Source organism: Castor canadensis, chromosome 10 (assembly GCF_047511655.1).
Source record: "Castor canadensis chromosome 10, mCasCan1.hap1v2, whole genome shotgun sequence".
In the NCBI taxonomy this organism is placed as follows: Eukaryota; Metazoa; Chordata; class Mammalia; order Rodentia; family Castoridae; genus Castor; species Castor canadensis.
In genome coordinates, this window is record NC_133395.1 from 79335682 (window position 1) to 79359821 (window position 24140).

The 24140-nt window shown below is 38.5% G+C and overlaps 1 pseudogene; it reads left to right on the forward strand.

Moving 5' to 3' along the window:
* Window positions 1-12322, forward strand: part of LOC109680706 (sprouty-related, EVH1 domain-containing protein 2 pseudogene) — a 51027-nt pseudogene extending 38705 nt beyond the window's left edge.
* The last annotated feature ends 11818 nt before the right edge of the window (window positions 12323-24140 follow it).

The following is a 24140-nucleotide window of genomic DNA, read 5'->3' on the forward strand; positions in this document are numbered from 1 at the left end:
AAAGAAACTGTCAAAATATCCCTATTTGCAGACGACATGATCCTATACCTTAAAGACCCAAAAAACTCTACTCAGAAGCTTCTAGACATCATCAATATCTATAGCAAGGTAGTAGGATATAAAATCAACATAGAAAAATCATTAGCATTTCTATACACTAACAATGAGCAAACTGAAAAAGAATGTATGAAAACAATTCCATTTAGCATAGCCTCAAAAAAAATCAAATACCTAGGTGTAAACCTAACAAAAGATGTGAAAGACCTCTACAAGGAAAACTATACACTTCTGAAGAAAGTGATTGAGGAAGACTATAGAAAGTGGAGAGATCTCCCATGCTCATGGATTGGTAGAATCAACATAGTAAAAATGTCAATACTCCCAAAAGTAATCTACATGTTTAATGCAATTCCCATGAAAATTCTAAAGACATTCATTAAAGAGATTGAAAAATCTACTGTGAAATTTATATGGAAACACAAGAGGCCACGAATAGCCAAGGCAATACTCAGTCAAAAGAACAATGCAGGAGGTATCACAATACCTGACTTCAAACTATATTACAAAGCAATAACAATAAAAACAGCATGGTACTGGCACAAAAACAGACATGAAGACCAGTGGAACAGAATAGAGGATCCAGATATGAAGCCACACAACTATGAGCAACTTATCTTTGACAAAGGAGCTAAAAATATACGATGGAGAAATAGCAGCCTCTTCAACAAAAACTGCTGGGAAAACTGGTTAGCAGTCTGCAAAAAACTGAAACTAGATCCATGTATATCACCCTATACCAAGATTAAAAGACACCCAAGGTTTTTAGCTCAACTCCAAGACCAGACCACTGATGCCTGGGGGTGGGGGGAACCAACTCAAGCCAGTTAAACTTGGTCCTCCAACTGTCATGTAGCTCACAGTACTGTTACGAGGCTATAGCAAAATGAATCATAAGGACATTTTTGGAAGATTAAAATGAAGAGTTCTTCAAATGACTACTGGTGGCAGCAGTAGTATTATTTAGAAATGCTTTTTGTAAGTCATGATGCATCCATCAACAGTAATTAATATCCCTTCCTACTTATACTAGGGTATAATCCCATGTTTGTTCAGAACAAAAGTAAACAGAAACCATATAGAGAACTATACACATAGTCATTAAGTAACATATAGACATTATGAAAGAGAGCCTCTTTTAAACTTTAAAAGGGCATATAATAATTGAAATTATATTAATTGATTAATTAATTCAAATCACAGAATTGCTGATATTCTCTATAAACATACTACTCACTATTCATGAACAGCTGGCATCAATCATTTGCAAATGATGATAACACCAATTGATCATTGTTTTAATTAAAATAGAACACACTTTCCAGGCTAATTTTTTCCTCACTATCCTGAATCATGTGATCTTGACTCACTCACCCATTGTTTGCATTATTATGTCAATATTTGAGTGCCTGCTATCTGCCTGAAGCTGTGCACAAACTGCAAAGGAACAAGACACACAATCCCTTTTCTGTGAATTGAGAATGACCATAATTAAAGCTATGTAAGAAGATTATGTAACTGTAACATAAAGATACATGGGTTTGTGTGTGCACAGAGTAGTGCAGCAATGCAGAAATGGAAGTGACCCTGATACCTTGTCATTTGGTCACAACCTTGTCAGACCTTGTCTTCTTCATGGGAAGACAACATCTCTGAAGACCTTAAAGGATGGACCCATTTCCAAGTTCTTACTTAAGAAAACCACAAAATATTTACTATCTGTTCCCTTTACAGAAAAGGCTTACTGATGCCCATGCCACAGATCAAGAACCAATGTTCTCCTCTGAATCCACTCTCTCGCCCAGCATCTCTGGTTTGCCAATAAGTACAAGAAGACTTGAGATAGAAGAAAGGAGAGTGATATCAGGCTACTTACTTCCCCAACTGCTTCCTACAGTTCACCATAGACCACCTGTATAGTTAAAGTGGGTTTCCTCACACTGTCTCTCTGATTCTAAGGAAAAACTCCCCTTCTCCTTCATGTTAGGGGCAGTAAAACCCATAATTCTAATCCTATTCCAGACTCCCACCACTTCCAGCCCCCAAATCTGTGCTATGTCTTGCTATTTCATTATATTTTGCCCAATGCCATTGTAAATGACATCCCTATGCTAATTATCTTTTACCCACATGGTCCTTGACAGAAGGTGGTCATACCGACGTATATCGTAAAATTTATAGAAGGAGGGGGAAAAGACAGAGAAGAAGGAGGAGGAGGAGGAGGACAAGCATGAGAAAAAGTAAGAGAAAGAGAATTTTAGAAGTGGCCACAGAGAACAAAATGATAGAATTCCTACAACAGAATAACAAGGAAACCAAGAACTGAATTCTCAAAAGAAATAAAAGAGGCCAGATGATTTGGGAAAGAATAGCCAAATAATCAAAAGAAAATAATGGTCAATATATAATTTAGTGACCAGTGCAAAGACCTTTCAAGAATTAAACTGAAATAAAGATGTTTTCAGACAAACAAAACAGGAGACAATCCATCAACAGCAGACTCAATAAAAACTAAAGGGTGCTCTCCAAACAGAAAGAAAACTTTATCAGATGCAAGCTAGACAATAGCAGAGGGTTGAGGAACATTCATAAAAGGCAATAGATAAAAATGAATATTGGATGCATAAAACAACAATGAAAAGAAATACACCCACACTGTATTGCAATGGCATATAGGTGAAAAGAAAGGTAATTTTTTAATGTTCTAAAATCCATGCAACATCTGGGAACAGGCACCAGTACAAATTTGAAGCATAAGCTGAAAGGTGAATGAATATTCAGAGCATCCACTAAAAAAAAGAGTAAAAGAAAATAAAAGGGAGATTGAATAATACAAAATAATTTAAAAATAAGACAAATAAAGGTTGGGACCAAAAAACAGGTGAAACAAATAAGAGCAAATATCAAGGCAGAAGATACAAATCAAAATATTACATTAAATGTATTAAAGACAATGAATCAAATTATTCAAATTAAAGGCAAATGTGTTAGATTGATTAAGAGTAGTCTGATTAGAAATGTCTAAAATATAGAATATAGCAAGGTTTATGTTAAAGAATGGCAAAAATATCCCATGTAAACACTGAAAAGAGATGGTATAACTTTAAATGAAAATTATTAGTAGTCAGACACATTTCCTAATTTTAAAAAGTTTAAATCACCAGAAAGATATAAAATTTCCAAAATTCGAATTAAAAAGTTCTTTTTAAAAAAATATTTAGTAATAAAATTGGTAAATTAGTCAGCTTCTAGAATACTGAGATTGTGGAGTAGGGGAAGGAAGAAAAAAAGAATGAAAAAGAGAGTAAGTGAGAAAGAACATTACCAATAGCAGCAATAAAAAATGGCATATCACCACTAAACATCCCATGGGAATTAAAAGATTAACAGACATTACTTATAGGCAATAAATCAATTGCTCTGAAAATGTAAATGCAATAGAAAAATTTATAGAGAAATGCAGCTTGCAAAAACTGACTCCAGAAAACAAAAGAAATTCTGAATGGGTCTTTGATTATTAACTACACCAAGTCCATAATTTTAAATTTCCTCAAAATAGAAGAATCCAAGCCAAATTGTCTTACTGGTAAATTCTACAAAGTATCTAACAAAGCAATCTTAAAACCCATTGGGAAGCTACATTAATCAGTGCAATGTGATATTAATGCCAGAAGAGTCAAACAAGTCAATGAAAACAGAGTGCAGAAAAAGAACAATGCCCATACAGGCACTTAACACGTGAAAGGCTGGACTGCAGGCAAGTGAGGAAATAATAGCATCTGCTATAGTCTTAGAACCGTAAGTTAGGCTGAAGTTGATTTATTTGCTATCAGACAGTTAAAAACTAGGATATACTGGCATACAGAGCACTGTGCTCTGAAGTCAATAAGTATATCTAAATGAGCCAGGTGTGGTGGCTCATGCCTGTAATCCTTGGTACTTGGGAGGCTAAGATCAGGAGGATTGTGGTTTGAGAACAGCCTGGGCAAAAAAGTCTGCAAGACCCATCTCAATCAATAAAAAAGATAGGGGTGTGGTGCACACCTGTCATCCCAGATACACAGGAAGCATAAATAGGAGGATTGCAGTCCAGGCCAGCCAGAGCAAAAACCAAGACCTTGTTTGAAAAACAACAAAAGCAAAAAGGGGTGTCTCCAGTGTACAGCACCTGCCTTAGCAAGCACAAGTTTGAGTTCAAATCCCAACACTGCCCCTCCCCCACGAAGTCTAAATGTACCAGCATTTTAAATACCCTGAGACCTCAGAGGACACAGGACCAGAAAGCATCCATGCAATGCTTTTTATTTCCTCCTATGATACACACTTAAAAATCAAACCTTATCAAATTCAGAATAATAAGCCCAAGTGGATTATTCCCTGCACACCATTCCATCTCTCTGCTTTATCTCAATAATTCACAGAAGCAGAGTTCTCAGATAGAGTTGGAAAATCAAACACAGAGCCAGAGAATCCTGAAATGTGGAAAATCTCTGGTCTCTTGATTATCTTGAGTGCACGCTGTGGGCAAGGGAAGTGAAAGAGGTTCTGTGACAGGCCCTGATCCCAAACCTCTGAGAATAGCGTGTCATGCCATATTTTGTTCATCCCAGTAAGCAGGACCTCTCCAAGGGTATAGTTGCTCCAGAAATCCAGGTATCTTCTCTCCTAGGTCGCTACTATGAGGCATACAATATATGATATGGCTGCAGTCTGTGGTCACAGAACTGATAAACGATCCCTATGGAAATGTTTTTAAGACTCTGACCTCACTAATGCCACGTTCCAAATGAATTACCCAGCTACAGATTTAATTCAATCAACTACACAGGTAGAAATATGGGAACATCTGCTGTAGCAAATGTTGAAGTGCTAGAACTCAGTCAAATCTAAAGAAGTCTGCATGCAAGTGAGACAAATACAGCCATGGATTTCACCATTTGGATGACTGACATTTCTCATGTGAAAACTGAAAAGATTCCGATGATACCAGATTTTCCCAGCTACTTTCTTTTAATAACTGTAAATAGAAAGAGTTAATTTGGTTAATTTTTAAAGGTAAGAAAATGATTATATGCTTTACTAAATAATTTTCTGCCTCTCTTTCTTCCCCCAACACATAAAAGAATGACACATTGCTTTGCCCAACACAAATTAAAGTTTAACCATTACACGAATCATCCTCGATTAGCTGTTTGAAAGCCATTATGTCTCTGAAAGTGCAAAAAAATAAAACCATGTTATCCTGCTTGTTTCAAATTGGAGCAATTTTCATAAAGAATCACAAAAGGAATATTAAAATTGGTCAGTAATTTGCATTTCCATTAGAGGTGTTGGGTATGCACTTAGGCATGGATAGGTACAAACATTAATTCACTTTTAAACGATCTCATTCTTTTAGGTGCCAGTATATTACACCAGTAATTGCTTTTCGAACTAGAATATAACTTTCACAGTGACTACTCAGTGGAGATTTTTCTCTGTTCAAATGATTTTGTATGTAAAGATCCCTTAGTCCTTCTAAAACAATTAGGAAATAGATTGAAAATTCCATCTGAAGAAACTTAGGTAAGAGAACCAAAGGCTTACTTGAAACCACATGAGGGACAGTAAAGAGTACAGACCAAGATGGGCACTGTCAACTACAGCCAACAGACTATGAAGACTCAAATGCCAAAGTCTGTCCATTGTCAAAGGGCCCAGTGTCAAAATTCAGCTTGTGTCCTTCAGAGTTCCTTCACAGGACCATTCCATTAAGACAGCAGACAGGCAAAAACACACACTCACTTATATATACAGGAAAAGTCAGGAAGAAGAGACTGAAATCCTTCCTTCTCACCCAGGTGTTCATTGTGGAAAAACTGAGAAGAGCAAGCATTTGATATCCTCTTTCTATAAAAAAAGGGCACAAAAGGTCAACAATAAACCTCTAAGGAAGACCACAGCATCTGACGATACTCCTGAAGGCAGAGGCTGAGGCTCTGCTTCTGTGAGAAAGACTTCTTTCAGGCTAAGGATGCTCAATGGGAGGGAATCCCAGGTCAGACGCCCCTTCCTGGTCACTCTGATCACCATCCATAACACAGTTCCCATAGGGCATATGTGTATGCATGAACCCTATAACCTAATGTAGCTTTGGCATTCCTCAACCCTGAGATCTAGATAACAAGGCAGCAAGGCACAGGTGTATGAGAGAATTTCTGGCCTCCAGCATTCTTCCTAACCTGCGCTTCCTCTCTATAACCAGCCACATTGGTGAGCTCTTGGGAAGGGCTGAGTGGTACTGGGCCAAACTGATAAAAAGCAATAAAAGGCTGGGAGTGTAAATCAGTGGTAGAGTGTTGGCCTATCATGTGCAAGGAAGGCCCTGTGTTCAATATTCATCCCTGAAAAAATTTTTAAATAGGGAAATATTTTTCAATATGTGTGTGATTTAGGATCAATCTCCATTACATATAAGCAACTCCCTCCACAGAATAAGTGAAAGACAAGTCACTTATTAAAAGGCAAATATGATTGTTTTATCTCTTAGATTTGCTTTCCAACAAGACTTTATCATCCTAAGAGACAGAATCAATTTCTTCAAAACCCCTGAAGCTCAGATCTGGCCCAGTGTTGAGACTACAGCAGGTCATCTATAGGGAGCTGGATAACAGCTTCTCCCAAACTACCAGCCCAGCAGAACCACTGAAAGATGTCTTCCCCAATTGGAAAGCCGATCCAGAGCTCTCTAAGGCTGACCCAGTTATACCACAAGTCACACACTAGGAGTGTTGTCCAGAGGACATACTGCTTCTATAGGAGGTTGAAACTTCTTGATTTTCTTGTATGAAAATTGGAATAACAACTACTTGATCACAGCGTGATCAAGTAAATATTTATTCACTAATGATAACTGTCATTAATGTAAGATCATACAGACTACTGAATATGATGAGGCAAATACCATTAATAAATATAGCACTACAGAAATACCAGGTTATCATGCTGATAATAGATAAAAACATTCCAAATAACCAATCCTTCAAGATTTGTAATAATAGCTCACATACTCACTCCAAACCATACCATTGAAGACTTTCACCAATTACTCCCAACTCCCCAAAAAGTAGGACAAACACTGATGCTTCTCTATATAGGAGCCTCCCAAATATTAAAGAATGAGAACTAGGAAAAAATCAAAACTATCTATTAAAAGCTTATAAAAAGTGGTAAAAAAAAATCACTAAAATTAGATAGACTATGTGGGCCTATGATTTAACAATTAATATTAAAAGGGATAATTTTAAATGGATAATAAAGAATAAAAACAACTCAATCTCAGCATTAAAAACTTATTAAACAAAATATTGTGGGTGATTTGATGCTTTTAAAAGCTACACTACTCGCTGCTGATACCATGAGTTAGACTCATTCTGCCTGTGAACTTCAAAATGGAAGGCTACTTGGCAAAAAAACGTCTCAGGAACCTGTGTCTTTGACACAGCAATTCTCATAAATACCTAGCACTAGAGGAAGCATTAAGGAAATTCTATTTTGTAATGATGAGAAATTTAATGATGTGATAAAAGATTAAATAAATGCATGCTTCTAAATTATGTATTAACTTGTGTCAAAAAATCTCAGACAAAAGCTAACAGGAAACATCAGAAAGTTAACAGTATGACAGTATTTCTGAGTCTTTTGTGCAATTTTCTTTATATTTTTATTCATTATTCTCTAGGGTAAATATACATTTATTTAGAAATTAGGAAACAAAAATAAGCATGCCTTTAGAAGGTGGCAATTACTTTTTAAAAATCACAACCAGGCACTTTCCCTTCATGGGACCATATAGACTTTTAAAGACGAACTTCGTAATTGAGACCAGGGCCAACTCCCCACAGAGGTGAGGACACAGAGAACCTCCCAGTCTTCCAGACCCATTTCTGCTCCCAGTCATTCCTCTCCCAGCACCTCTGGGCAGTGCATCTCTACACTCAGCTCACACCTGGGGCTGATGCCCTCACCCTGAACCACATCATTTTCTTTCACTCACCTATTTTATGGTAACTATCATGATTCTTTCAAAGTTACTCACCAAATTTTCACAAAGCATCTCCTCTATATCTGCTCCTGCTACATACTGGCCTATGTGACCTTAGGCCAGAAGTTGAGTCTTGGCCTGAAGCACAGGGTCCCTACTTCCTGGGCTCTGTGGATACTCCAAACTGTGCTATGATCCTATCATTTGGCAGTTTTGACAGAGTTACTTTCCCCACTTCCGTCCATAGTCCTCTTGGATATCTATCTACTTGAAATGCCTCTTCTACTGAGCAGACCACACTTATCTTGTCACCAGGGTGACTTCTCACAGGACCCTCTATCTCTAGACTGGTTGAGCTCCCTGCCACCCCTACCCTCTAGCTGGAACCATCTTTCTAAAATCAAATCAAATGGTGTGCTTATCTGACCTAAAATTCCTCAAAACCCATAGCCTCTACCACCTTCTTGCCCACCACTGCTGCTCTTAAGAGAGTCTAAATTCTTTAATTTAGCCCATCCTAATGACTCCAGCCTTACTGACTACCCATAATTTACTTATGTATTTTCTTTGCTCTGAATTTTGATGGATCACTTTCTACATGTCAGGCACTTCACTAGGTGCAAGGGATATGGCCATGAGAGACATATCCTATAGTCATGGAAGTCAGTCTTCACCGGAGCAGGTTTCAGTCCTAGCTACTCAGATATGTGGACTGGTATCATCAGCATCACCTGGGAGGAGAACCTCAAGACCGTTGCCCATGCTTACCGCATAGATCTACAAATTTCTAGTCACAGAGGAGATTTGAGAAGCATTACTCTGTGTTTCTTGAACCTCCAGTGTCCTCTCTCCCCTGCTGCCCTCTCCATGTGCAGTCATCAGCTTGTTGCCCTATTCTTTGTTGAATTCCCACCTAGCTCTAAGTTTCCATATGTATTTCATGTCTGGTAGGAAAACTTCCTTCCCTGGCCTCCTAAGTTAGGATTAATTGACCCTCCTATGTCATGTCATCATCAAACACTTACGGCTGTGTACAGTGAATGCTGCCCTCACCCCTACAATACTGTAAGAGCAGATCCTGCATCAGTCTTCATACCTGCATCCCTAGTAGAAGGCCCAGTATTGGAAATAGCTGCTTAATAAAAAGTTATTGAGAGAAACGGAATCCGATGTAACTGTGTAATCACCCAGCTTAACAAGTCATTTACAGTTTCTAAACTCCTCAGAAGAAGGAGAGATTGAGATGAGATTTAGGGGCAGTGATAGTTCCTGGAAGAAATCAACACTATCTGTACCATTTCCCTGATTTCAGGCCCCATGATTTATGTAAATAGTCAGCCTGTACACAGTTGTCTTCTGGACCACTAGATATCTCAGTGTGAAATATAAAGAAAAGTTCTTTCCTAGCATAGATGCAATTCCAGACCTGGGTGCATGGAAGACTCAGCAAGCAAATAACAGCTGTGCCTTGTGTTCACAATCATACTGAAAAAAATGGCCATGGAGCAACTAACTGAACACAAGTTCCTGCTCTTACATGACGTTGGATGAAGAATTTAATTTTCAGCCATGCCTATTTCCCAAGTCTTAGGGAACCAACAATTTTTAATAGAGAAGAACCCAACGCTACATGAAGCATTTTTCTAAAGACAGAAGTAAAATTTGGGTGTGTAGAAGAAAATGGACCTGAGATGTGGCTCAAGCAATAGAGTTCCTGCTTAAAAGCACAAAGCCCTGAGCTCAAACCCCCATCAAAAATGGGGTATAATGGGGTATGACCATGATTATTCTTAAAAAGCTTTAACTTCAATCACAAAGTGCAGCCTTATACCCAGGCAGACGTGCTACTTTGGAGAGTGTCATTAACAAACCACCATACCCTCCAAGGAGGGAAGAGATGCTGGTTCTTTAGTAGCCCAGCAGTTGAACTAAGTGGCTGACATGGATAGTTCATGTCTTCCTAATGTACAGAACTTCCAATACCAGAGTTACTTCCAGTACACTAAGATGCCCACCATACAGGGCTTTCAGGCAAGAGAATGACAGACTCTCTTCCCATGCCTCCTGTTCCCTCTGTTCCTTCCTGCTCAACGAGGGAATTGCAAGTGAAATCACTAACAATTTAAACGGTTCCACTCTTGCTCCCTTTTGTGCCAAACATATACAGATGAATTTGGGCAAACTAAATGAATATTCTAGTGAGTCTTATAAACTGAAGCCAAATATAAATGCAAGGCATTATATATGTGATATTCCTACCCAATTACTGTTCTGTGAAATGGGGAAGTTACACTGCTCAGTACATAAAGCAGCCAGTGGAAAACCACTAACTGACTCAATCAGCTTATGTGCAGCCCATGTCTTCCCCTTGAGAAGGCTGCTGTAGGAGGGTTCCTGGTTAGAGCAGCTGCATGCAGTCGTGTTCCCTGACTGTGGAAGGACTGACATGGAACCCTGAACAGTCTTGAACATCATATTCTGACAGGTGATAGTGAGGTAGGAACAAGACTTACTGGCTGAAGGAGTATGGTAGAAAAAGGCAACATCACCAGTGCGAAATCTGTGGGGATCGTCCTCTTGGATTCATTGTTGGCCAGAACTCACCTTTCAGCTCAATATCTACATAGGCCACCAAGAAAACAATCTTCTTAGTTGCTGCTCCAACATTCTAGATAGACAAAAAATGAGTCCCTACTCCTTCCAGATAAAAGTAACATGTGCTCTCTGCTATCCAGAGCAAAACATATCAAACAGAATGAATGCCACTAAATAAACACCTATAAACAGATGAAGACTTAATTAGTTATGGAAACCTCATCAATTGTTCCTGTGAGGAATCTGGCAGATTGATTCAAGTGGTTCCTGTAAACAGCAGTGAAAGTGATTGATTATATATTTATCCCAATATAAACAATGGCTTCAGATAACTGCAGTTATTTGATGGGAGAGAAGAAAAATCAAGCTTGTTGGCAGTGGTGAGAATCTAATACGGAGTAAACCAGGTGCCCTGTACCCACTCCCAGGCACACCTCTCCTAAGTCCAACAGCTCCTTGGAACCCTGATTGCTCCCCCCACCTGTACCCCATACCCATGGCCTATCCCCCAAGCAGCTGGCCTCCTCCCCTCTTTGCAGCAGTCCCTGCTGCTCAGCCCTGAGAGGCACTTTTTCTCTGCTCTCCCCTAATGTGGTCCCCTGCCCAAATTTTACCTCTCTACCCACTCTGTGCCTGGGAGCCCCAGTGCAGTGCTGCAGCAGTGCACACTCCATGGAGCTTGCTTGTTCACCCCTTTTCCAACCTTGTTCTGAGCTCCAGTTGCTGGGCTTGCCCTTCTGCCTCAGTGCCCCTTTCATCTCTAGCTCACCACCACCACCATATCAGGCCATCTTGGAGATAAGAAGAAGTGGGGGTGACAGGAAGATGTAGGAAGCAAAGCTGCCCACAGTGGGACAGGTGTCTAGGTGAAAAAGAAAGTGGACAAAGAAACACACCCAGATGATGACAGGTATATTGTGGGTGTCAAGGATATGGTTATGACCAGAGATGACTCCAGCAGAGGATGGTTCCCACAAGACGGAGACAGGATCAGTTGTGTCAGGATGTGAAGGTCATGCACCCTAACGCCAGTGGCCACAGTGGCTTTCTTATCCATGGTGAATGGCAGAAAAGCCAATGTACCATTTTGAATGCTGTGAAAGAAAGGACTTGTATAAAGCCAATCCAGAGTTTCATCACTGGAAAGATAATAATAGAAAGTTTAGACTTACTTTCCAAAGTCCTGCTCAAGGCTTTGATAGGGGAGTGAGGAAAGCAATTGAAGACTTTATAGAGGCTCAATAAAACTATATCTTCCACTACATAATAAAGCCGATCTTGGTGATGATGGCATTTTTACAACTGCAACAGACAGTTCTTATTCCTCTCGGCAGAGGGAAAAACCGACTCTGACAATCTCCTCTCCCACATCTTGTGAGCACAGGAGAATTTACACCATGGACCAATACCTCACAGACCATTGTCACCTCCACCAGTGGATACCAAGGCCCTACCCCCAGGTGTGCATCAACCCTGGCAAGAAGATCTGGATGACCAGTTATGAAGACTACCAGTGCTGCACAGGTCAGGGGCAAATACATGGACACCTGGGAGGATGTGCATCCCTACATGCTCATCTCCAAAGGCAAAGTCCCCAGGCATGACTGCAACTACCCCTACATGGACTCCTCAGACTTTAGCCCCTAAGTGGACCCCAAGGGGTTGGGGCTCTCCAGTGTGGAAAAGGAGCAGAGAGCGCTCCCTCTGGATGGATGGAATGGAAGAGAAGTACTTCACTGCCTGAAACACTTCTAGAATACCAAGCTAGCGTCCAAGCTGTGGAGAGACCACCTGCCCCAGCCTGAGGGATCACCTCAAGACCTTTCTCTAAGGCCCCCTCTGCAAAGCACAACGCTAATGTATGTTTCATCAGAACTCAGTTCAATGAGAACACACACTCATGGGTGTTTGGGTGAACAAATGTAGCTATGTTAGAACTCGACCCCTTACCCCTTGAAGGTAACTTACTGGAAACTCTCCACCCACCCCTAAAGAAAAATGAATATCCACATTTAGACATTTACTAGAAACTCCCCACCTGGCATGGAAGAAATGACTTGCCCTTAAGCCATTATTCAGGAGGGTCAGAGGGCCATTGAGGATTTTCCCACCCAGTGACTTTCCTAGGACTTCTCCACCAACTTCATATCTATCCCCAGTCTGTAAGTGGCTGTGGGCTCCAGCTCTCTTGCTAGGGTCCCCCTCTGAAGGACAACTTCTCCAATAAATCCAGTACTGGTGTTGAGCTGTCTTCCTGTCTACCCATTCTGTACCTCTTTCATTCTAACAGATGGTGCCAAAACCTGGGACAGGCATGTAGATATGGCACTCAGCTCTCCACTCTTGCAATCTAAAAGCAGTGGGCAGCAGCAGCTCTTTCCAGGTTCACTCTCAGATCCTGAGCAGAGGCTGGAGTCATCCTCCCCATCCCCTGCTGCCTCTCCCCATCTTTTCACTGCTTGATATCTCCCAGCCTTTCCTTTCTTTCCTTTCTTTGATGGTTCCACCAGGGACTATCTCCTGATCACTGAACTTCCATCCAATACCAGCTTTCAAAAAGTGGTGAGTTTTACCCTCCATCTGGGTTTCTTTCTCACTGTCTATCCTACTGTGGACCTCAGCAAAGCCCCAGCTGGGTGAGAGACTCCCTCCATACACCAACTGAGTTATTTAGGTGCACACACATATCATAGGCTATCAGCTGGCAGTGTGGACACTCCTGCCCTGTGATACATCTGTCCCACAAAGTAGGACCAACGTGGGGCTTACTTACCACCTTTCAATTTCAGATCCTAGGTCTCACATGCTAGGTCTCCATTTCAGTTCCTGGGTCTCAAGGGGGGAAAAACAAGCTCTGCCACAAGCATTCTTTTCAGTAGTCCCACTGTGTCGACAACTGTTGACTGAGTTGAGAAAAAACACATAGATAAATGAAAATTAAAAATAAATTTTAAAAAAGAGAAGTCAGGAGCCCTCCTCTTCCTCTTCAGGGAATGGATATGTGAGAACAGTCCTAAGTAAACCTCCTCCTTGCTCCCACTGCCCTTCACTGGGAAATCATGGAGGATAGTTCCTGAAGATCCTGGTCTTCCCCATGTCCACCCCCCCCCCCGCCCCGCCATTCTCCTTCGATCCTCACTGGGAATTGATGGCTGCAAGTTCCCTGCTGATCTGGAAGCCCTCCACACTCCCCGTCTCTCCCCCAGCAGCTGTCCCTTACTGGGAATTTATGGTTGCAAGAGCCTTCAGCACCGCGAGGCCTGGCCACAGCAGTGCTGCAGTCTGTTGCAGCTATCGCTTCCAAACCCCTTGCAGGCACAATCTCCCCCCCCACACACACACCTTGTCTGCTGCATAGAGTAGGGGACCATGCCAGCCATTCAGTAGAGGGTTCTCTGAGTCAGGCAGCACCGGTGTCCCCCAAACCTCCTCCTTGCTCACCAAACATGGAGCCATGAACATGGCAGCCTATCAGTCCAAAGCGCATCCCCTGCTGGCTACCTCAGGCTGGCGCGAGCACCAAGCAATTGGTTATACTGAACACCCTGGAATCCAGGGCCTTGACCCTGAGGCGCTTGCACCACCCACGCGCATGCGCAAGCAAAAGTCACGCTAACGTCCATTCTGCCAACTGTATCTGCAGTTGACAGGCGATCTCGGAGCTTTCCTGTTGGGACGTGGCAATCGCTTTCAAAGAAAGGAAAGGCCCAGGGGCAGGGAAGGGGCCCAAGGCCTTTGGCAAGCGCCATGAAGAAGATCTTTGGCTTATCGGCCAAGGCAAAAACGCCCCTGGGTTTCTGTGATGGTAGGGTTCCGGCCTCCAAGGGACCCTGCAGTAGAGGCGCTGATCAGCGCAGCTTCGCCTCCAAGCCCAAGTCTGACGCCAAGATCCACAGGGCTGCGAGCAGAGGCGATGTGGAGGAAGTGAAGGCTCTCCTCAGCAGTGGAAGATGGGCCGTGGATGCCAGGGACAAGCAGTACAGGTAACAGGGTCTGCCAGTGAGTGGGTGGGGAGAGAAACATCTGAGAAGTGACCCTTCCTGAGGGTACGGGGGCAACAGAGGAGAGGGTACTGGGCTCCTCAGTACCTGCCACCCAGGGGAGAAGGCGAGGGACTGGGCCATGTCTGACAAGTGACCCTTCCTCGGGGTGGGTAGGGAGAACGTTGGCTCCTCAGTACCTGTCACCTGCACACCTGTGTGGGGTCCAGAGCCCAGGCCATCTTTATGAGCAGCCAAATAAGACCAAAACTTCAACTCTTTCCCCATCCCCTGGTAAATCCCCTTTATTGACAGTTTATAAGAGATTTAATTAGCAAAATTAAGCACACGTTCAAGAAAGCCACATTGTTACATACATTGAAGAAAAGTGAGAGAAATATTTCCACTAATGTATCCACTTCACACCTAAACTTTGAATAAAGTTCAGTATCCTTTTTCCTTCAGTATATACCTATGTATATGTGCTGTTTATTGAAGAACCCTACAAAGAAACTTCTCGTCTTCATCCTTCCCTATTTCTCCTCCTATCACTTCCTCCTCCTCCTACCACCACCTCCTTCTCCTGCTCCTACCACCTCCTCCTCTTCCACCTCTTACTACTACCACCTCCTGCTCCTACCATCACCACCTCCTGCTCCTACCATCACCACCTCCTGCTCCTACCATCACCACCTTCTCCTCCTACCATCACCACCTCCTGCTCCTACCATCACCACCTCCTGCTCCTACCATCACCACCTCCTTCTCCTCCTACCACCTCCTCCTCTTCCACCTCTTATGACCACCTCCTCCTCTTCCTTCTGCCACCAATTCCTCCTCCTCCTTCTCCTCTTCCTCCACCTACCACCACCTGGGAAAGATGTACCTAGTTACATCAAATGACAAAAAGTGAACATAATTGTATAAACATACAAGTAGTCTGATTTGTCCAAAAACATGCACAAGCTGTGATAAAATATGTTATGTTCAGGCATTTGAATTACAAATTTTCTTTTCCTGTTTTTATCACTTTAGAATCTTACTTGTTTCAAATATTTTGGGTTTTATCATTGCTTTTTTATTTGTTTCTAACTTACTTTTATTTATACCAGAACACATACTCAGTATTAATTCAGGATTTTTACATTTTTGAGTCTTGTTTTTTGACTTGGCATATGCCTATGTTTGAGAATAGTTCTCCATGCACTTCTGCTCTTTATTTTCCTTACCTGTGCTTGCTACAATACAGATGTACAGAAATTGCAGTAAATTTTTAGTTTCAATTTAACAATCCTTGGGAAAAGCAAGATTGTGTCTTTTGCACAGATAACAATTTCTCACTTTCTAATAATTTTGTGTGTGTATCTGTGTATTGGTATTTTCTGCCAATTTTTATCTTCTTCATTAGTAAAGAGAATCTTTTTATCTATGCATGTAGACTTTATTATGTATAAATTTTATTATATGTGTATATCTTTACTGGTTATAGCTTTATTATGCATTTACAAATAATTATAATCATTTTATCTTAGCTGCATCCTTATGAAAAAAGAGAGCAAATACACATGTCTACAACTGTGAAAATATTGCTTTATTTTATAAAACATCTCTTTAAATGTATGGAACTCCCCTAATACATCTACCCATTTTGTTCAATGCATTTATTCAGCAAATGTAATGTAGATAACTGAGTGTGAAGCACACATATTCTTCTATCTCTCAGGACCTTTCCATCCTTAAAAACACTAGTATTTCTTTTTCCATTATAGCAAGGTTAGAGATTTCAAATTGAAAGAATAGGACTCGATTCAGTGGAAACTTTTCTTCCCCCTTCAAACCAAAACATTTAAGAAATTAGGAAATTATAAAAGATAAGCTCTAAGTGTTCCTTTAATATTTATAACAGTAGCAAAGACTGATATTTTCCACTGGGAATATTTGATTTCCAAACATTCTGTAAATCTGAATGTTTTGTACAACAATCCATACTTACTCATTTGAATCCTTAGTTTCCTTTGGCTTAATTTTCTTGAAAATCAAAGGCTGTATTGCTCCGTTTACATTTTTCTTGTTGCTACTATACAATCCTCTTTACTCATAGTACTTTTAAGACCTAAAATTTATTTAAATGTCAATGACATGACAAAGAATACCAAAGACCTGCTGCATTTATTATAGTTCACTTACCGGGAGCCACCATGGATTATGTAATGACCCTTTATTTTGTGTATTAAGGAAAAAGAGGTTAGGGGCTAAGTGGCTCAGGTGGTAGAGCACTTGCCTAGCAAGTGTGAGGCCCTGAGTTCAAACCCTAGCACTGTGAAGTAAAAAAGAATAGAAAAATTAAAAAAAATTTGAAGTGCTACTAACTATAGTTGTAATACATCATGAATTACAAGTGGCATTCAAATATCAAAAATGTTAAAGTATGAGGAAAAGAGTATCATAAGCTAGGCTCGGTGGTGCGTACCTACAGTCTCAGCTACTTGGAAGCTGAGGTGGGAGGATCCTGAGTTTGAAGGTAGCCTAATCAAAAAGGACACATTTTTTCAATAAAAAAGCATATTTTATTCTTTGAAGTTCATAATTCTTAAAACATCTGCAAAATATGAATACTTTTATTATTTCACTTACTTGAAATATTGTATTTGTTAAGTAACAGTTATAGTAATTATTATATATAATGTGTATTGAGCTGTTATGTACAAGGAATTGCTTTAAATTCTTTGCAGTTTATTGCTGAAGTATCAAAGCTATGTCCTGTGTTATTGCTACTCTTTTAAGTTTTGCTACTTGGGTTTGAACTCAGAGCCTCATGCTTGCTAGGCAATCTCTATGAGATTACTGTTTTGATCCACATTTTATTGACAAGGAAATTGAGGCATAGACAGACTAAGAGATAGCAAGAAGGTAAGAGAGATTAGAGTAGGAATCAAACCCTAGGTGACTTAAATCCAAAGATTATGTTCTTCTATTTAAAAGGCTTCTTTAGCCTCAGCATATAGTTCAATGTTAGAACACTTGTCTAGAATACAAGAGGTCATTTTGTCTATCCACAGCACCATATGCATATACAAAATTCAATAAAATAGGCTAGTTTTTCTTTAATATTGTAACAACTGTTAATAAGTATTGACATTCCTTCAGAAATATATATATACAGACATATATACATATATATATCCAAACATATATATATATATACAAACATATATATATATATATATATATATATATATACAAACATATACATATATAAAATCTTTAGAAGGTTGAGGAATTAAAAATGTCATATAATGGTTACAATTGCATGAAAACTTGTATTTTGTGGAATGGTGACTTATAATTTCATAAAATCTCCCTAATGTATACAGAACTGCTCTGCATTTTGCCTGTGCCCATGGGCATCTAGAAGTGGCGACTATCCTTGTGGAGAATAAGTGTGAGATTGACACCTATGACAGAGACAACCGCACATCTTTGCTTAAGGTAGATTGTAATTATCAATTTCAGAAGAATTGGATTTGATTTAAATACTTAGAAAAAAAATGACTTTATCTCATTGAATATAAATTGCTGATGAAACCTGTGGAAAGTTTAACGTGAATTCAATGAAATGACAGTCGGTTTCTTGGTACAATACCCTCAGGCTGTGCAGTGTGAGCAAGAAGAATGTGCAACATTTCATCTAAAACATGGTGCTGATCCGAACACTAAGGACAACAGTGGCAATACAGCTCTCCATTACGCTGTCTGTAATGGGAACACATCAATGGCTAACAAACTGCTTGCATATGGTGCAAATATTGAAGAACAAACCCAGGTATGGATTACCCAACGTTAATTTCAAAGCATTTAAAATACACGTTTTAACTGTGTCAAGTTTTGGGTTAGTTTTTAATGCTTAGGAGCTCAATCATTTCCTGAATAAAAATATTTTAAAATAACTTAATTGCTGAACATGTCACTGTAAGTACTGATACATTGAATAAGTATGAGAGGGCTAGGCTTTCTTCTATGCATTCATGACAAATACATGTGAAAATACTGAATTTGTTAAGGGTAAATCCATTTTTCAAGTATTTTTTCACCAAAGATTTTTTTCTAGCTTGTGTAAAACCACACAGAAAATGAAAATTGCCTTGGAAAAGAACTTTTTTTGTAAGAACTTTTTGTTGTTGTGCTGGGTTGGGGTACATGGAAATGAACTTTTAAAAAATAAAACAGAAGCATTATTTTTTTTGGCAGAACATGATTGATTCTCTTTTTTTTAATTTTTATTGTGCTGGGTGGGAATACATTTATATTTTGTAAATTTTGCATTTACAAGGTCTTACAATATATCAAATATATCATATTTGAATTCACCCCAGAAACATTTTATGATAAACAGAAGTGTGGATGCTGTTGTCAGCATTTGTGGTGATACTAAAGAAGGAAAATGGAATGAGAAATTAATTAGAAAAATGCAGGCCAATTTGGAAATTATGTACTTGAGGGAATGTTATAAGAACCATTTTAAAAGATGTTTTTGAAAACAATGCAGCTCATGCGCTTTGATATGGTGCTATTCAATTTGAGGAAAAATGATTCTTTGTTTGAGAAAGAAAGCCCTTGACTTACAAACATGCCTTTTAGGAGGACTCTGAGGAAACCAGTCTAAAGTAAGTAGGTGGTAATTATGTAGAAAACCAGAGCTAAAATCAAATAATTCACTGGCATATTATCCTTTTCTGGCAGAAATAGTCACTTAGGTAAGAGCCTGAACTCTGCTCTCAAATCTACTATGCCTTGCTGGGAGATGGGAGATATTATATTTTGCATTTTTGCATAAATAAATCAATTTGCAATATGAATTTCCTGGTGTCCTGCCCAAACCAGGGAAAGTAAGTGGAATTTTCCCTAAATGTCTCTTGACTTCTTCCTTCTTTTGACCAAATCCCCAAATGCTAAAGGGAATTGGCCTTAAGGATCAGAAAATGAAGTGATACTTGTCTGCTTCTCTAGTTCTCAACTAAAATTTGTACATTGTAATGACCTCAAGCGAATTTCAAAAATGTAGAATTCTAGGCTTCCCTGCAGACGTGGATTCATAAATCTAGTAAGTCTGGGACATGGATATCTAAACATATTTCCTCAAAATTCTGATATAACTCCTGGATATGAACCATTGAATAGGTAAGAGTCTCATGAATTCCAGGTAGTCACAGTTATATTCAAACAAGTTGTTATGCATACTACAAATAAAAATCTGTGTTTTTCTTTAGCATCATCCATTAGTAGCTTTAATTATGGTAAAACTAATAACATGTAGATCAGCATACACTTTGCCTAAAATAAAAATGTAACTTTAAGCATTAATTAAAATACAGCCAGAATAAAAGTGAATTAAAAACACTAGATGAGCTTTTTATGGTTGTAAATGTCTGTACTCCAGCACCTGCGAGTCTGAAACAAGATTTTTGTGAATTCCAGGCCAGCTTGGTCTACATAGTGAAACATGGTTTCAACAAATAAACAGTAGATGTGTATCAGTGTCACAGGATTATTATCATAATTGAGAATAAAATTTTATATTGAGTTTTTTAACAGTGAAGGTAAGAATCTTTCATCTTATAGTAGGAAAATCCCTGTAGACTATGTAGTAATAAGCCACTAAAGTTGTTTTGAAGCCCATCTCATTTACTTTAGAATCCATTTCTTTACACACCATGTTGGAGCAGCAGTCTGGTATTGTTAGCTAGAATCTTGATATCATACATAGAAGACAGTAAAGAAATCAAGTTTTTGCCGTGACTTACAGGAAATAACTGTGTCATCAGAAAGCTCTCAAGACAGTGTTCTTGAAACTCTGATTCAAATGCTAATGTTTGTCACAAAACATTGTAAAGTAGAAATTAAACAAAATTAATTTCTTTAATATAGTGCATAGCTTTGTCATATTTCTCAAACAAATGATCATTGACTCATTCTGTTGGGGCACAGTGCATGCAGAAAAGTAAATATTCTTTAGAATACAGACCCTGATCTAGATATGATAATTTAGTCATTTATTCAATAACATACTAGAAATATTTACTATTGGACTTGGGGCTGTGTAGATAAAGGCACAGTGCTGGTTATCAAAAAGGTCTTGGTTTAGATGGGAAAAATCACATGGTACAATTTTTGGTATCTTTACATTGATAGAAGCAAAAATTGGTGGCAGCAGTAAATGAAGTGAGTTTTGTAGAGAAATGGGGTTATTATGACAACTCTAGGCAGGAGAAGGTCATTTCAAAGAAAAGGATCAGCACATGAAATACAGTGGGTGAGAAGGAAGAGACTGCTGATCATTGACTCTGTGTCTTATGTTCATAGGGTCTTTCATAAGAGTTTTCATTCATTTGAGAAATACTTATGTGAAGTATAAATTAGATTTTTTTTGTTTTACAGGATCACCTCACACCACTTTTACTTGCTGTAAAGGAAAACAAATGTAATATAACACTATTACTCATATCGAAGGGTGCAAATATACAGGCATATGATGCTCATAAAAGGTATTGTCCTTTCACTTAAATAAAACACCTAAGTCCCATTCTAGAGGTGACAATCAGTCAAGTCAGAAGTACTTAATTGATGAGAAGAAGATTAACTCATTGGGACACAGTGAAAATATCAACATAAACCATCAGTTAGTTAGAAAAGCAATTATTTGTTGTAAGCAGCACAAAGAACTGTATATAATAGAGTTCATATTCCCTTAAGATGTTGACTTATGTTTGTTATTTATAAATTAGTTTAATTTTTGGTTCACTCACTGTGAAATTTGTAATTTTATAGTTTTTTAACTTCTGCTTCTTATATATTTTTGCTGAGAATGATTTGATAAGCATAAATAGGAGTACAGGAGTCTCTTGAATTATTCTGCTTTACATTGTTTTTGTTGAAGAATATTGAGGTTAGGTTATCCCTCAGTGAATATTCATTGCTATTAATGTGTACTGTTGTGTTTTGTTCATTTCTCCCACCGAGTTTATGTTAATGTTTTAAGTTTTATTTGGCATGGGCAAAGGAAATGAAAATATACTTAATTGGCTAAAGTTTAATGAAGATAAGTCCTAGGTGGGTAGTAAAGAGAAGCCCTTAGAGTCACACAAAATTGTGTTTAATTCCAATCTTTTCCATTTGATAGGTGTGTGAATTTGACATGACTTATCACTGAATATGTCCCCTGGTGTGAAAAAGAGAATAACACCCTTGAAGGGAGGTTGTGCAATTATTTATACAGCCTTTAGTTTAGTGCCTAGCATATGGTTGTCAGAATCATTAACTGAAACTACATTGGCTAATATTACCATTATCATTATTATAATTTTCACATTACAGTTATTGTTTTAATCAGGCAAACAGCTTCTACGTACTTGAACTTTAGTGACTACAAGTGACAACTTACTATATTGGAATAGGAAATAAATGGAGAAATCTTCATGTGAACCTTTCCGTACTTCAGATATATAGTTATTGTTCATCCAGCTATTCATCAGAGTTATTGTTCATCCAAGGACATTAAATTAGAAATTCTTGTATATGATACCACAGTGGGCCAAAAGAATTCCTGTTTAATGTCTACTTTTAGGCTTGGAGATAATTTACAAAGGCAAACATTGAGTTCACAATATGCTTTTATCTGTTACTAAATGGCAAATTGTACACTGACAGGCAAGATATTAAATTGGAAATATATCCCATTATCTGTATAAATAACTTTTTGAAAATACTCAAGGGTGATGTTATCTCTGTTGTTTTAGAAATGCCCTGATGTATGCTGTAAGATGGGACTCAAGAGAGATAGTCCAGTTGCTTCTTCAGCACTGCATTGATGTCTATTTTAAAGATGAGTTTGGATGGAGTGCACTTAGATATGCTTCTGTACATCATCATAAGGTGTAAGTGTTTACATTAAAATATTAGTTGCTGTAACCCTGAGGTTGAAAATAGTTACAACTATTGCATATTATACATCAGATTATATTTCCTTTAGTTCAGGAAGTGTTGGAATAATAGGGAGTTAATTCACTTCATCAGTCAGAAGTGAAGCAAAAGGATAAACTCATTAGAAGTAGCCACAATTGCAGAATTCTTTGTCTCAGGAATTTTTTTTGGAGGTGCTGGGGACTGAATCCAGGGCCTCACAAGGGACAGGCAAGTATTCTATCACTGAGCTAATTCACAACCCTTATCTCAGGTATTTTGGAAAAGTCCTTAAGGATCCCAGAAGTGTCCATTTTATTCCAAGTATAATCCCTACCATGGGAAAAAATAGTGTTACATCTTTGACTTTTATAATAAACTGTGTCTTTAAATGTCCAGTTGAGCAGAAAAAATCAGGTTACTTTCCCCTGAATGTCATTTTTACATACTATTTCTTTAATTTCCAAGGAAGATTCAAAAATTCTAAGGAGTTACTTTAAAACAAGGCTGTCAACCCTTCTTCACACATTACAGGGAGTGGAGTATGGGGACAATATAATCATGCTTTTGTTTCTTTTGATTCTCTTTCTGCTGCATTCTGTTAACATTAGTCTTGCAGTGCGGTAATGATTAATCTTTACTTAAGATCATATTGCCTTTTTTGATTCAGATCCTTGGGTTTTTATGATAATTCAAATTTATATTTAAAGTTATACCTTCTTTTTATATGTTCATATGTACATTGTTTTTAGTTCAGGTATTACTTCCAAGGTAGAAGCTCTCTACTTTATCAGCTGGACCTCCTAGCTTTAGCCAAACACATTGGTAGCACAATAACCATTCTTCAATATTCAAAATTTTACACGGAACCCACATGTTAGCCTATACTTTTATGGTGAATTACCTTTGAGGACTGTTTTATGTTTCAGCAAATATGAGTTTGGATTACCTTCAACTATCAGAAAGGTCCTAATAATGTTTCAGGAAGAGACAAAGGAGTTTCCTTTCTTCTTTGATACCAGATCTTTACCCAAAGGCCTCTATATATATTCTGCAACAAGTTTTCTTAGGTTGTAGGAGATCCCATCTACCCTTGCATGATCACTAAGTGATCTTTTTACCATTGCCATAATAACAAAAATTATTTGAATCTGTGCCTCAAGTTCTTAAGATATTTTCTTATTTCTCCCAAGGAAGCCATGAGGCAGAACTCTCTAATGACAGAGTTCAGTTGGGTTTATGAGAGATTAGCTTCATTATGTTTCATCAAAATTCATGCATAAAAGAGTACTTTTTTCTTCTCAGTTAGTTGGAGATAAACATGGAGATTGAACATCATTTTAACAAAGATCTTATTATTCAGAGTGTGATTACATTGAGGGGGAATAGTAACCAGGTCTTGGAATTTATTAATTTTGTGCCATTGTTGTGATTAAATCAGTAATAGTAAAAAATCATTTATCTAATTTAAGGTGGTTATGTATTAATAAAAATTTACTTACACACTATTAAACAGATGATTTGCTCTG